The following is a 15,679-nucleotide window of genomic DNA, read 5'->3' on the forward strand; positions in this document are numbered from 1 at the left end:
TGCCCGGTGGATCTGGAATTTTAAAAAGAACTGAAATATCTATTTATTTTATTTTGTACTTTAAAATAAGTTGATTAGAATTTAAGTTTTTTGGTCACAACATGTGTGTTCGAGTGGGTGGGCCTGTGTATATGCATGCATGCCGTGTGTGTGTGTGTGTGTGTGTGTGTGTGTGTGTGGAGATAAATGCAGAAGTCAGACTTTTGGGGGTGGGCTCTCCCTCCGTGAGACCAAGTGGCCAGCCTCAGACCCTCCGGAGCTCTCAGTCTTTAATGCTTTCTGTCTTCATGCGGCGTTGCACCCGCAGTTGGCACACTTTCTAGAGAGCCCGAGAAGAGAATGACTCTGTCAAGGTACTTGCCTGCGGAAATGAACTAACCCCCCCCCCCAAAAAAAGAATACAAGCTGGCTAGTAAGTCCCGGGGCAGGCCGATGGCTAAGAAGGGTCCTGGGCACCACTCTTGCCTCAGTGGGGACAGAGATGGAGCCCAGGCCCTGCCTGCTCCCTTGTCTTCAGGCAAAGGAGAGAGGTAAGACTCCTGAAAGAGGGTGGATCAGAGCTCCTAAAACTGACCCTGAGTTGTGCGCACTATCTAATCTTCAAAAAGAGTCAAGCGGGAATACAGTTGTCTTCCTTTATGACTTAAGTAACTTGACCAAGGTTCACCATTTGATTAGGACTGATGTCCAGGTTCACACCCACGCCTGCCCATTGCCAAAAGTTCCACTCCCCCCACGCTGCTGTCTAGGGGAGGCAGAGACTCCTGGGCTGATAGCTTTGTGCTCCTGTCTGTCCGCCGCCGCAAGAGCAGTGCGTGGTTTGGAGCGCATTGGCTTGGCAGCACCGCTACGCAGTGGCAGATAATGCAGGCCAGGCTGAGGGGCAGCTTCTCCGTGGCTTCCCCGGCTTTGCTGTTGAATATGAGGGCCAAGAAGGGAACGCTGATTGTAGGACGTTCCTGAAGATCCAGTCACTGATTTAAAATAATAGCAAGTGGAGCTGGGCAGTGGTGGCGCACACCTTTAATCTCAGCATTCAAGAGGCAGAGGCAGGCGGATCTCTGTGAGTTCGAGGCCAGTCTGGTCTACATAGTGAGTTCCAGGACAGCCAACGCATGACACACACACACACACACACACACACACACACACACAAAGAGAAAGAGAGAGAGACCTTGTTTGCAAAAAGCAACAACAAAAGAATATAAATAAACAAATGAATGAGTGAAGAGACCTCTTCGTAAATATTTCCACCAAGTTAGTTTCCTTGGGCTATCATGACAAACCCCACAGACCGGGAGTGGGGTAAACACACAGACATTGATGGTCCCAGGGGACTGGAGGGTGAGCATTCAAGGTCAAAGGGTCAGTGGGGTTGGTTTCTTTGGAGCCTTCTCTCATTGACTCCAAGGCTGCTCTCTCCCTCCGTTCTCTCACACAGAAGGGAAACACACACCCTGCCTCCCCTCCTCATTTCGCCTTCATCTCTTCTAAGGCATCAGTAAGATTGGTTAAGGCCTGCCAAGGCAGATGTCTTTATTTTACTAAGTATTCCAGAACGATCTCCTAAGTTACTTAGAGATTTTTTTCCCCTCCATTTTAAATTGTGTACAGGTGTCTAGGTGTTTGCGTGTGGATATGTACACACGAGTGTGGCACCCGCTGAAGGTGGAGTTCCAACACGGGGGCTGAGATTGAGCTCGGGGCTTCTGCGAGGGCTCGCTCTTACCGGATGGGCCGTCTCTCCAGGGCCTCGCTTGTTAGCGTCCTTTATTGATTTTCTCGAGACGGGTCTCACTGTGTAGCCCAGGTTAGTCCCGAATTCACCAAAATTGGCCTTCCTCTGCTTCCAACTGCTGGTATTGAAGGGCCTGGCCAGTTGTCCATTTCTTGGATGTAAGCGCCGCCGCCGCCGGGCATAGCATTCACGTGTTGAAGAAGACAGCCAAAGGTACTGAAAAAAATTAAAGACTTGTATAGGACACAAAAGTCTGTAAGCATCGTGAAATAACCCTCAAGTCAGAAGAGAGTTAAGCCGAGAACAGAGAGGAAGAGGAGGAGGGGGAGGAATCTTCTCCAGCAGTGACCTGAGACAGGGGTCAGTTCCAAATTATCAGCAATCAGTGCCTAAGGCTCTGTTTGAAAAAAAAAAGGCTGTTAAAGAGAAAAAAACTAAAAAGAAACAAACAAAAAACCCAAAAGAAAACAACACCCAAACTCAACCCAACCCAACCCCAAAGAGCCACAAAGGGTAACGAGGGGCCGTGGATGGAAGCACAAAGCCCTCCCTTGCCACACCTGCTTTAGTGTGTTTACTTTTAAGTACTTCCTGGTAAGACTGAGAGGCGCCATCTTCTAGGAGCTCCTGGCTCTGATTGGCTGGTGCTGAATCTTCTTTCCTGACAAACAGACCTGGCCCACCAGGAATTAGGTGAAGGCTCAGAACACATTCCTGCTCTTTTCAGAATAGAAACGCTGGACACTGGCGTACAAATTGAGGAGACAAACGGCCTGGTGTGGTGCTGCACACCTTTAATCCCAGCACTCTGAGGCAGGTGGATTTCAGTGAGTTTGAGGACAGCCAGAGATACACAGCAAGACCCTACTCCCTAAAGAATTAAGAATCACATGAGTGTTCTAAGATATGTGGTGTGCAGTGGGCTACCCTATAGTACCCTGCTTCTTGCTAATTGTGAGTAATGGTCTGGATACAGATTTAGGGGCCAAGGAAAAAGTTGTCATAGGATCTAGGCAGCTCACAATGGCCTCCTGTAACTCTAGCACCACTGGCTTCCAAAGTCACGGACACACACGCATAATTTGAAATAATTAAAAATAAATTCTAATAAAATGTTTTAAAAAATTTAATATTTTGGTACAATTCTGATTTTATAAGCTTTATTGAATTTATTATAAATCTTCAATGTAAAAAGTTGAGAGTAAGAATTAAATATCAGGGGTGAAGAAAAGACTCAGCAAAACTTGTGTACACCAACTGGGCACCATTCCCAGCACCCCATCCAGGGTTACCCAGCTCCCTCTACTGGCTGCTACAGGTCCTGCATGCACGTAGTGCACATACATGCATATAGGTAGGCAAACACCCCAACACAGACAAATAAATCTTTTTCCCTAATTGTATAAAAAAGAATTATTGGCTTTCTTTAGGGACAGCTCTGGTTGTCCTGGAACACACTCTGTAGACCAGGCTAGCTGTGACCTCTGCTGTCCTCTGCTTTCTATATGCTGGGATTAATGCCGTGTATCATCACGGCTTGGGATAGCATTTTAAAAATATTTATATCCTGGTTACACATAACATTTATGTATATATAAACATAAATAAACATATGCATGTGGGTATGTGCATGACTATTTGATTATCCGTGGTCACATGTGGTGTAAGGCTACTTGGGCTACATACATGATAGTGGTTCCTCAGGACTCTATTACCTGGTGAGTCTGTGTTAGGGGCTCAGTCTGTGTGTTCTGCACAATAAAAGCTGAGGACATCTTTCTGAGAAGGTGGTGATTCCTTTAGGTCAGTGGTTCTCAGCCCGTGGGTCCCGAACTCCTTGAGGAATGTTGAACAACCCTTTCACAGGGGTCACCTAAGACCATTGGAAAACACAGACATTTACATTACAGTTCACAACAGTAGCAAAATTACAGTTATGAAGTAGCAATGAGAATAGATTTATGGCTGGGGGGGGGGTCACCACAACATGAGAAACTGCCTTAAGGGTCACAGTATTAGGAAGGCTGAGGACCTCTGCTTAGGTGACTCGTGATTTTATATATAGGGAAGTTGGAATTACAGTGCATTGTTTTCATAATATAGCCTGAGTACTTTCCATATCATGAAGCACTATTTGGAAGCTTTATTGTCCACGGTTGTTTAGTATTGAGTTTTAGGAATGTAGCGGGATGCATTTAAGCAGTGTTTTTAGAAGCTTATGTCGGGTCTCCATTTACTATGAAAACGAACCACACACAGCTCACATAAACCTCTCTGAGAATCCCTCTGGGTTTCTGCATAGCTGTATTTTCTTTCATGGGTTGTGAGCAGGGCCCTTCCTCTTGAGAGAAGGCACATTCCTTTTGGGGAGAGAAAGGACACATAGCTGGTAGCTGTTTTAAAAGTCTCTGGGTCGTCTGGGCAGCAGTGGCACATACCTTTAGTCTCAGCAGGCGCGGATCTCTGCGAGTTCGAGGGCAGCCTGGCTACTGGCTACATACACACACACACACACACACACACACACACACACACACAATATTCCAGTCTAGGCCCTTCATTTGACATCCAGCACCACAGGAAAGTCCACATCAAATCCACACATGGTGCTCATAAAGTAATTCAGGCTCACACATGTATATATACATTTAACAAACCCACAATCATGTCAAACATCAAAGGGTTGTCTATTTTCCTGAGACAGGATCTCTCTGTGTAAGCATGGCTGTCCTGGAAATCTCTTCATAAACCAGGCAGGCCTCGAACTCAGAAATCTGAGTGTGGGGATTAAAGGTATATACTGCCCAGCCCAAAAGGTTGTCCTTCGATCAAAATCACAGGGCTGCGGAGGTGGTTCAGTGGGTAAGAGTGCCTCGCATGAGGACCTGTTTGAATCTTAGAGCCACTTAGAGCTGGGAATGGCTGCATGTGCCTTTAACCCCCACACTGGGAGGCAGAAATGAGCGGATTCCAAGCCTTCACCGGCCAGGCAGCCTTACCAAAAAGCAACAACAACAAAAAAGATGAGTTTGGGTTTCCTTGAGAGATCCTACGTTAAAACAATATGGCAGACAGTGATAGAGGAATATACTACATCTTGCTTTGGCCTCTGCATATCTATCTGAACGTGTGTGCAACACATACACAAATTGTCAAATAATAAAACCATAGTTTAAATATCTTAATTATCACTGGGCTTGGTGGTGCACACCTTTAATCCCAGCACTCGGGAGGCAGAGGCAGATGTTTGTGAGTTCGAGGCCAGCCTGACAAAAAACAAACAAACAAACAAACAAAAAACAGAGCAAAACAAAATATGCTGATCTTACAGACAGAAAAAAGCTGAAGAAAGCACGTAGAAGTTGCTGTCCCCGTAGAGCAGAGGCAGGGAGAAGGGACGGACGTTAGAGAAACAACGCCTAACACCTGGTTCACGCAGGCTGCGCTTTTCGTTTAAGTGTTTCTGCACAGAGAATCACTACTCTGCCAGTTTAAACTGGCCACCCCTCATTTCTTGAGAGGTCACTTCAGCTTGTCGGTGTGGTATCTCACTACACGGTGACTCCTCTGATTTGATTTTCAGCACACTCTGCGGGAGCCTAGCGCATCAACATAATCCCAAATGAGGCCAGGGCCAGCAGTTTTTAAGAGAACAGAAATTTTCAGAAGCAGTGGTGTGCCGATTTGTGGGGGACACACAGTCTTAGCGATCGAATTTGGAGTTAAATGTTCATCTGGTGCTGACGGCGATGCTGGTGGACACTGAAGGATGGATGGGCGTTTGCCCCTGGGAGGATGGGGCGCCTGGTAAAGGTCTCCAAAGATGAAGGAGCCCTCCCTACTAGATGGGCAGGAATCATTTCATCACCGTACGACTGACGCTTGAGTTAGCTGTTTAAAAACAAAGCATGGCAGGCGGTGGTGGCGCACGCCCGTAATCCCAGCACTCTGGGAGGCAGAGGCAGGCGGATTTCTGAGTTCGAGGCCAGCCTGGTCTACAGAGTGAGTTCTAGGACAGCCAGGGCTATACAGAGAAACCCTGTCTTGAAGAAAAAAAAAAAAAACAAAAAACAAATCCACCCCCCCCCCAAAAAAACAAATAAAAACAAAGTATGCTTACTGCTTATTATCCCAAACACCGTTGGAAGTGCTTTAATGCTATCCACCTCCTTCTACGTATTCATTAAGACTTTCTGACTGGGCAATATAAATTAATAAATCGTTAGTGTAATTCTTCGGGAGTATCAACATCTGTGGCTGACAATGAGCCCCTTTCCTGGTAAGGGGCACTTGAGAACACACACAGCACACACCTTTTTTCCTACTGAGGGTAGTGTTAATACGATATGTTTACTTTCCCATGTTCCACAATTATTGGGTCTATATAGATATAATTCTTTTAAAAAAAACTTTTATCTTACGCATATTGGTGGTTTGCCTGTGTACATCTGTGCATCATATTCAAGACTTACAGATTGGTTGTGAGCCCTCATCTGGGGGGCTGGGAGTTGGAACGGGGTCCTCTGGAAGAGTAGTCAGTGTCTTAATCCTTGAGCCATCTCTCAGACCAGAGATTGTAGTTCTTGATTTTGGAGCAGAGACCAGAAGGAACCCAGAAGGCGAAGACTAGATTTGGGTACTAAACTTGGGGAGAGTCCCTCGGGTGTGAACTGACTGAACTGTCCCACTGGCCATGTTGAAGTATCTTGTATCAAAGGGAGGCGTGCAGATTCTGGGGCCCTTCCTGACCAAGGCAGAGGCTAAGGCATTAGCTAGGGCACAGCCATAAAGTAGTCCAATGTCAAATGAAGATTTACAACTCAGTCCTGAAAACAACAACAACAACAACAACAACAACAAAAAACAACCTCTTAAAGTGTGTCTTAAAGTGTGGAGCAAGAAACCTGGTCGTCGGCTGTCCGTGGCTCCCCAGGAAGGGGGCTCGCACTGCTCAACCCCTGTCACCAGCTCTGATCCAAGCTCAGTTGGGGTTGCTGAGGACCAAGGGCGCGCACAGGAGGCGCCCAAGGCGGCGAGGGGAAGCCCCGTCTCGGGTGTCCCCGCCCACAGGGGCGCGGCCGCGCGGCGCTGTCATTGGTGCTTGGGAAGCTGACGCGCAGCACTGGCCGTGGCCGTGGGGCCCGCGGAGGGCGGCGCGCGGCTGATGAAACCGGCTCCGATTCCGCCCGCGTGCGCCATCCCCTCGGCTAGCAGGTGTGAGCGGCTTTCTATCCCGCGGTCTCCACGCAGCTCAGCATCTTGCCGCCTCCCCCGTGAGTACGCGAAACTTGTGATTGCCCAGGAAGCTCTAAAAGCCTAGGTCACCTCGGTGTGTGTGTGTGTGTGTGTGTGTGTGTGTGTGTGTGGCCTCGGGTGGCGGCTCAGGCTGGGCGAGCGTTCTTATCTTCTCCATCTCCAGGGATGGGTGCTTGGGGCGGGCACCAGTGTTTCGGTCACCTCCTCCGAGTCCATCTTGGTCCTTTGCAGGCGCGGCGTGGTGCATGATGCAACAGCGGGAGGGAGTGAGCACGGGCAATGCCTGCCACGCGTGGCTGTGTATAGACTCCACGTGGGCGCGGGGACTCGTCTACGCTGGCTGCCCCGGGTGGCATCGGGAGTCACCGCTGTCTGGGAGACCTTCCCTTACATGGCGCGGTGCGCGGCACCCCGCCCCGCCACGCGGTCCCGGGCAGTGTCGTCAGCCGAGCCGCGCGCAGGATGGACTTGGTCAGGTCTCGCAGGCAGGTCCCATATGCCCGGAGACCTGAGATTCCCGTCCTCCGGGTCGCCTCCCTAATCTCCGGAGGTCCCTTTGGAGGGACTCCTTCTTGGGTGGGTTTTCCTTGTGACCTGATTCGGCCTGCACAGACTGTTCTTCCAGATGGTGTGGAGTGGGAGGAAGTTCTTCCGGCTCCGCAGACAACCTGTGCTCAGTGTGTTTCTGTCTAGTGGAAGACTTCCTGGGCACGGTCAGGTCACCAGCCAAGGGTGTCCGCAGAGCAGCCGAGTGGAGTGTCGCTCGCTCCAGCCCACTGCTGTGTGGACTTGTGTGTTAAGATAGCCAGACGTGTGCTGGGATAAGCAGACATGTGCTGTCAGGAAAACAAAACAAACTAAAAAACTACATTTCCCAGCACCCACAGTTATACTCTCACGTGCAGGAGGGCAGGGTTTCAACCACAGGTGTATTTCTTCTAAAGAAGAGTAAACTTTCACTAGAACCCTTAATGTTATCTTCCCCATTATCATTTGGTTGACTATCTGTGACAGAGTCAATTTGTAATTGGGATGTTCGTAACATTTCTTGCCCTTCATGTGTGGTTGAGATAACAGAAACCAGGATACAGTCATCCCCCTGGTATTTTTAGTTGGTCTCAATGGAAATTATTATTTTTATTTGAGCACACCCTTCTGCCACTAAAACAAAAGGGCTTGAGTCACGGGATCAGGATAGACACTTAGAGGGGGAAAGTCACCCCATGAATTGAAACAGCTTTGAAACGTTTAGCATTTTGAAATCATGTTTTACTTAAGGGTGAAATTTAGAGGGTATATAAGGGAAGGGGAGTAACTAAACAAAAGCCATGAGATAAATAGAGATAAGAGATATCCCAGTGGCTTTTCTTGGCTCGTAATTACAGGTTTTAGTTTTAGTTTTGTTTTGTTTTTTAAGGTATGAAGGCAAGCTGGTTCCCTTAGGGATTTGTCTTCTAAGACACATACATGGTCATTATTATATTTGGTAGATCAGTTTCTCCCCACCCCACCCCTCACCCTGTGCTCCGCCCACCCCTCCCCTCCCCCATCAGCCAGAATGGCCTCAAACTTGTTACTTGGCAAAAGATGCCCTTGATCCTTTTGCCTCCCTCTACTTCCCAGATGCTGGGATTACAGACGTGTGCCACAGATCCCAGATCATGCAGAGCCAGAGAACACACCCAGGGCCCCCTGCACACTCGCCTGCCTCGCAGGTTCGCACAGTAGGCACGATACAGGCTATTTTTTCCCCTACAGTCTCCAAGTCACAGTTTTGGATGTAATGAAATGCATTTATTGCTGTTTAAGTGAGTTTGTGTTCTTTTCACTAAACCTGGCAAAAAATAAGTAACTACATACATGGTTGCATTATGCTCAGGGAATTGAAGCCTTTCTTCAGAGTTAGAGGTATTTATTAATCCTAGGGACGAGTATGAAGAAGGAAGGCGGAAGGCGTTGTTAAGGGAAGAAATACCCGGTAACCTGGTGCTATCTGGACATCTGTGCCATTTTACCTACAGCCATCTCCTGAAATATCTTCCTCTCTGGTGATTGTCATGCACAGTGAGGACCTGCAGATAGTTCATTGTGTGGTCCTACCACGAGCTCAGTGCAGACCACGATTAAGGAAAGGCTCTACCCTTCCAGAAGGGAGATAGGAACAGGCCCTTCCTTATCCTCCAACTCCACCCCAGGCTCCTAAACTTTATACACTTTAGATTGGGAAGACAGACTCCCACAATGTTTCTTCAGCAAATTAACACAGGCAATTCCCTAAATTTTTCTTCCTTTAATATCGGCAAACAGAAATCAAACTCAGAGAAGAAATGCCTTTAAAGGTTGCGCCTGAAAGGTTTATCTTGGGATGCGAATGTCCTATCTCCTAGCAGGCTGTATCTTTGGGCATTGTCTTTCTTTTTCCTTGTAACCTCACCCCTCCTTTTTCCTTCTGGCAGGGGTGGATTCATTTCCTTACCTTTCCCTATTTTCCTTACAGTGCTTTTTTTTTTTTTTTTTTTTTTTAAGTTTGCTTCTCTGTCACTGTGTTAAACATTATGACCCGAAGCAACCCGGGGAGGAAAAGATCTATTTCAGGTTATGATCTAACACTGAGGGAAATGAAGGCAGGAACTCAAGGCAGTAGCTTGAGGCAGAAAGCATAGGAGGAACTGCTTTCTGGTTTGCTGCTCTACACGTCTTACTCAGGATCTTTCTCATACAACTAGGCCTACCTCTTGGCGTTGGCTCCGCCCTTGGTGGGCTGGGTCCTCCCTGCACCAATTAGCAAGCAATAAAAGGCCTGTAGATATGGACATTCTCGATGGTGTAAATTCTATCTCTGCTCTTCTTCCTAGGTGTTGACAGGCAAAGTTAGCCATCCTAGCTAGCTGAAGTTCTTGCCCTTAAGGCGAATCAGATGCTATCTTTTGTATATAGGAGCTGGCCCAAGTTCTGCATCATGGCGCCATTAGCAGTAACAACTTGGGGCATGGCCTCTTGGTTTTAAGTTAATTTTATTTTATGTGTATAGTTGCTGTCTTAGTCAGGGTCTGCATTCCTGCACAAACATCATGACCAAGAAGCAAATTGGGGAGGAAAGGGTTTATTCAGTTTACAATTCCACACTGCTGTTCATCACCAAAGGAAGTCAGGACTGGAACTCAAGCAGGTCAGGAAGCAGGAGCTGATGCAGAGGCTATGGAAGGATGTTTCTTACTGGCTTGCTTCCCCTGTCTTGCTCTCTTATAGAACCCAAGAGCACCAGCCCAGGGATGGCCCCACCCACAAGGGGCCCTCCCCCCTTGATCACTAATTGAGAAAATGCCTTACAGCTGGATCTCATGGAGGCACTTCCCCAACTGAAGCTCCTTTCTCTGTGATAGCTCCAGCCTGTATCAAGTTGACACACAAAACCAGTCTGTACAGTTGCTTTTGTCTGAATGCGTGTTTATCATGTATGGTCAGAAGAGGTCATCAGACCCCTTGGACCTGGAGTTACAGATGGTTGCGAGCTGGTCACGTGGGTGCTGAGGGTCAAACATGGGTCCTCTGGAAGAGCCGACAGTGAATGCTCTAACTGCTGAGTCACCTCTCCAGACCCACAAGACCTCCTTGAGATATGGCTGATCTGAGATCAACCAGTTTCTGAACTAGGGGGGGGGGGGTCAAAGTAAATGCCCTGCCCTCTCCCAGAGAAAGGGCCAAATCCCAGAGTGGGCTTTTGTCAGACAAATGCTTTACCATAGTTTGTTCATAATAATTGACTGCATGTAACTGGTTTGTATTTTTTTTTTTTTGAGACGGGATCTCAGTAAGTATTAGCTACCGTTCTGCTGCTATGATAAATAAAATGCCAGAACCAACACAAGGAATAGACCGAAAGGCTTATATGGGCTTAACGGTTCTAGTCGGATGGGTCCATCCTGGTAGGAAAGCAAAGCAGCTAGTAGCACAGTAGCCAGGACTCTGCCATGGCCTCCCGAGTAGCTAGGACTACGGAAGCTTGACGTACGACTGACATTTTTAGCTGTCCTTTTGAACTCCTCTTCCTGGAGAGGGGTGGTCTAGGTGGGATGGTGGCCTGGTCTGTGTCATGTTAACACAGAGTCTGGCGCATACCATGCTTATGTTTGATGTAGTTCACTTTCCTTGAGACTGCCTGTATTAGGAATGTCAGGAGCCATGTGGGCCCCAGAGGCACAAGTTGGCAAGTTTTCCATGCCCTGTGTTCCTGGGATTGTGAGTCCTGCAGGGGAATGATGGCCTTTGGTGGTACTTTTGGCATGGACTGCCTAGGTTTTCCATGAGGCTGTGGCTCTGGACCAGGTGTAGCCCTGGGTACAGGCTCCAGGTTCCTTTAGGAACCAGTCTTGGGCTTGTCAGTTGCCAGGATCTCTGGGAAGCAACTTTGTGTCCATTGGGAGGGTGTAGGGTAGAGAGAAGACAGCATCATTCCTTTTGTTTTTTGGTTTTTCGAGACAGGGTAGCTCCGGCTGTTCTGGAACTCACTCTGTAGACCAGGCTGGCCTCAAACTCAGAAATCTCCCTGCCTCTGCCTTCCAAGTGCTGGGATTAAAGGGGTGTGCCACCACCGCCTGACTCATCATTGCTTTTTTGTATATATAGGTTTTTTTTAAAAAAGAAGTATTGTTTTATGTATATAGGTACATTGTAGCTATCTCCAGACACAGCAGAAGAGGGCATCGGATCCCATTACAGATGGTTGTGAGCCATCGTGTGGTTGCTGGGATTAGAACTCAGGAACTCTGGAAGAACAGTCAGTGCTCTTAACCACTGAGCCATCTCTCCAGCCCCAGCATCATGGTCTTAATGCTAAATCTCCTCAGAGGTCTTAGTTGGAGAGAGGTGCCGAGAACTCAGGGCTGCCTCAGTTTGCCACCTTACATATTTCCTTCTATGAGGTAGTGATGCCTCTATAAGCAGTTAGAGAGGGGAGATGCGTCCGGGGTCAGGGGGAGCTATGAGACGAGAAGGTGACAGCACGTTGTCATCCCTCACTGGGTCGACTGTCCTCTGGGAAGAAGGACAAAGGATATTCAGAGAAGCCTTCAAGTTCTTCTTGGGGGTTCCTGAAGTGAGATCATGTGTTCATCTATGCAGTCCCAGGCAGGCGTGGCCCCGCCCCCAGGCAGGCGTGCCTCCCCCCCCCCCCCCCCCCCCCCCCCCCCCCCCCGGCTTCAGTCTCAAGGGTTAAGGTGTCTGACAGGCTGTTAGATATCCATGAAATCTCTTTTCAGGAGATAAGTTCTCCCCTTGGCTGCTCCTTTTCCTTCTCCCAGTGTGAGGTTCCTGGAGAATTTCCTTTTTCTTTAGGGTTCATTGTTTTAATAGTCTCATAGTTTGAGTGAGAGAGACAAATGTCTTTAGAATATCTTTTCTGTCTGCTAGGTCTGCTAGATTCTGACTGAGAGAAGTGGGCACAGGTTACCCTCGAGCATGCTAGGAGCCTGTACGTGTTAAGTGCCAGAAGGGAGATTTGAACCCAGGCCATTTGCTAACTCTAGATTAACCCCCACATGCAGGAGGTATATGGGTGTTAGCTTTGCCGGACTCTGGCCTCCAGTCTTGGGATCTGTTGTTGTGGTGAATTAGTTAAATCACCATTTGCTCCTGTTGGGTCTCATGTCCAGTCACTTGCCAGAGCCCTCTGGATTCTTTTTTTTTGGGGGGGGGGGGTTGGTGTTTTCGAGACAGGGTTTCTCTGTATAACCCTAGCTGTCCTGGAACTCACTCTGTAGACCAGGCTGGCCTTGAACTCAGAAATCCGCCTGCCTCTGCCTCCCAGAGTGCTGGGATTACAGGCGTGCGCCACCACCGCCACCGGCCCCTTTGGATTCTTGAATGAAAGACACACAAGCCAGCTAATTTTGATATGTCATGACTAGCTCAATGGTTGGACATTTCTAAATCTCCCCACGGCTAGCATATTTTTCCCTCCTGTATCCCCGGCTTAGCGTCTTCTAAATCTGTTTTATCTTTGCTGCCCTGTTACTTCTGGACTGGCCCCCTCCCCCAGAGGGCAGCATTCCCTTTCCGCCCACAGTGTAGGATGCTTTCTCTCCTGCAGCTCTTAAACCCGATCCTTCTCCCTCGAGTCATGGTGATTCTCCCTTTCCTTCTTCCCTTTGTCCCTTGCCTGGGAATTCTAAAAGTTCCACCTCTTTCACCCTGCACAACGGTCGTTATCAATCAAAAACCAACTGGGGACAGGGACCATCAGCAACTGAACACACTGATTCCTGATCTCCTGATATGGAGACTTTGTTCAAGACAAGGTTTCTTTGTAGTCCTGGCAGTCCTGGAATTCACTGTGCAGACCAGGCTAAACTCAAAGAGCCTCCTGCCTCTGCCTCCCAGGTATTAAAGGCATATGCCACCATAATCTCCTGGCTATAGGACCTTCTCCTTTTTGTTGTTTGCTTTTCATTTTCTTTTATTTATTTATTTATTTATTTATTTATTTATTTATTTATTTATTTATTTATTTATTTCTGCATGCATGCATGCCCCCACACCAGAAGAGGGTACCAGATCCCATTACAGATGATTATGAGCCACCATGTGGTTGCTGGGAATTGAACTCAGGACCTCTGGAAGAGCAGTCAGTGCTCTTAACCATTGAGCCATCTCTCCAGCCCGGGACTTTCTGTTTTTAAGTACATGGAATAGTGCTCAGGAGGCCATCCCACCACTGAGCAGCACACTTCCTGCCTTGACCTGCTCGGGTTTCTCTCCAGCCTGGGACTGCAGTCTTCCTGGCATAGCTGGAGCTGGGGTTTCCGAGGCAACTATGCAGGGGCTGGGGGGGACCTAGAGCTGACATAAGTGACAGAGACTGGGTCACATGCTTCCTAGGTCAGGAGCCGAGCATCCGTTCATGCCACTGGTGTCCGGATGGGCACCTGCCCCGGACCCAGGGGTGCATGTGTGCTCTGTCCTACATTGTGTCTCTGCGGGGGGTCTCGTGGGAACAGAGGCCAGTGGCAGCTGTGATCCTGACCCCACCCCTGCTCCTGGCCTTCCTTTGCTGCTTTCTATCATGTGGTGACATGGGAAGTGTCCCCTTCCTTTGAGGCCTTTGATGCCCCCAGAAAGCCTGGAGCAGGAGCTGGTGGCCAGGGCCTGCAGAAACCTTCTGGCCCCTCAGAGTGACTCTTGGGGTCACAGCGTGCGCATCCTCCCCGGGAATCTTGGTGTCTTCCATGGGTTTCCCTGGATGCCCCTGGGGCTTCTGGGAAGGAGTACAGATCGGGAGAGTCAGAAAGATGCCGTCCCCACTTTTCTCCATTTTTCTTTCAGGTGTTTTTGGAGAACACTTGAAATTCAACGTTGTGAGGGTGGCGGGAGCTCCTAGGCTCTCCAGCAGGTTGGGTTTCCCTGCGTTCTCCCTTTCTCCATCTGCGCAGAGCACTCTCACATGCCCACGCGTACAATTACTCCTTGTTATTCCAGTGTAGTGCCCACAACAAATATGGCCTCTTTTGCATCCTTGGTGTGCTATCTTTGTTTCCGATTTGTTTGGTTTTGACTCTTTTTTTTTTTTTTCTGGTGTTGAGCCCATGGTCTCAGGCATACTAGGCCTGTGCTCTGCTAAGGAGTCGCACCCCAGCCCAACGGTATAACACCCAAATCAGGTTAGTATTACCGCAGACCTGTTATTACCTAGCCCAGAGACCACATGCAGTTCTGAATTTTCCACACATCGTCCCCCAGCGCTGTCTAAAACTCTTCTGGGGAGCTCAGAGTAGGCTTTCAGAAGAGCTCCTATTTAGTGCTTTCCCTCTAAGCCCCTTTAAGACATATTTCTCTAAGTACAAATGTCCCTCAAATACTCAGACTCTTCAGGAAAGTGAGCCAGGTAGCAATTCCCACGCAAAGGCTTGGCACTCGCACCAAGAGGAAGGCTATTAAGAAAGGAACTCCGGGAGGCTCTCCAGCCCGGGCTAACCTGACCACCCAGACCTGTTTCTCAGCATCCCCACACACAGAAGCTGTGTGGGGCCCAGGCCTTAGGCTATCTTTTATGTCTTCGCCCACCCCTTGGGTGGCTGCCCACCTGTGCCTTAACCACCTTTGATGGTGCATGTGTCATATGTGTGTATCCTCGGGGCGGGGGAGGACAGAGATCACTACTAAGTATCTAGAACGTATTTGAGGCCTGCAGTGTTGCAGGCCGTCTCTTCTAGAGCTGGTTAAGAATTAAGGATGCCGCATGCCGCTTGGCTGAGGGCCATGACCTTGGCCTGTTGCTGGTTTGGCTGTTTCACACAACATTTCGAGTTGCCTTTGGGTGAACCCCTAGCGTCTTTTAGATTCCCCCATCCCCCAAGAAATCATAGACACAATTCCAAACCGAAGTTCCAATGGCTGCTGACTGATACTCGGACTCAGTCAGCAGTTTCAAAACTGTTGGGCATCCTGAAGTTTGCATCTTACTGTTAACTCATGCTGGGCGAGCACCCCCCCCCCCCAACACACACACACCAATGTCCTGGCCTAGAACGAGGATTCTGGAACCCTTTTTTTCCTTCATTGTCTGAAATTTGTTTGTACCTCAGTTTCCCCAGATGTAGGCCCATAGCTGTATGTGAAGAGACCTCTGAAGGTCATGATCAAAAGCTTCTAGTAATTTTCCATGTGTTTGTTTGTTCTTCTCCAGCCCCA

At 48.6% G+C, this 15,679-nt stretch overlaps 1 protein-coding gene and 1 long non-coding RNA gene across 3 annotated transcripts in view; one reads left to right on the forward strand and one right to left on the reverse strand.

The window, feature by feature from the left end:
- Positions 1–1,237: 1,237 nt before the first annotated feature.
- Positions 1,238–6,762, reverse strand: LOC127672835 (uncharacterized). Of its 2 annotated transcripts, none has more exons than XR_007975026.1 (3): positions 6,607–6,762; positions 3,454–3,611; positions 1,238–1,954 (listed from the first exon to the last, which is right to left on the reverse strand). It is a non-coding gene; the product is annotated as an uncharacterized LOC127672835 (long non-coding RNA). The 2 variants fall into 2 exon arrangements; XR_007975025.1 differs by having other exon boundaries at positions 6,211–6,762.
- A 107-nt stretch (positions 6,763–6,869) lies between these two features.
- The window catches only part of Slc7a1 (solute carrier family 7 member 1), a 75,710-nt gene continuing 66,900 nt past the window's right edge, over positions 6,870–15,679 (forward strand). The window contains exon 1 of the mRNA XM_052167588.1: positions 6,870–7,011. The gene's annotated coding sequence lies outside the window, so the exon portion shown is untranslated. The remainder of the gene's footprint in view (positions 7,012–15,679) is intronic.

This window comes from Apodemus sylvaticus, chromosome 22, assembly GCF_947179515.1.
Source record: "Apodemus sylvaticus chromosome 22, mApoSyl1.1, whole genome shotgun sequence".
Classification (NCBI taxonomy): Eukaryota; Metazoa; Chordata; class Mammalia; order Rodentia; family Muridae; genus Apodemus; species Apodemus sylvaticus.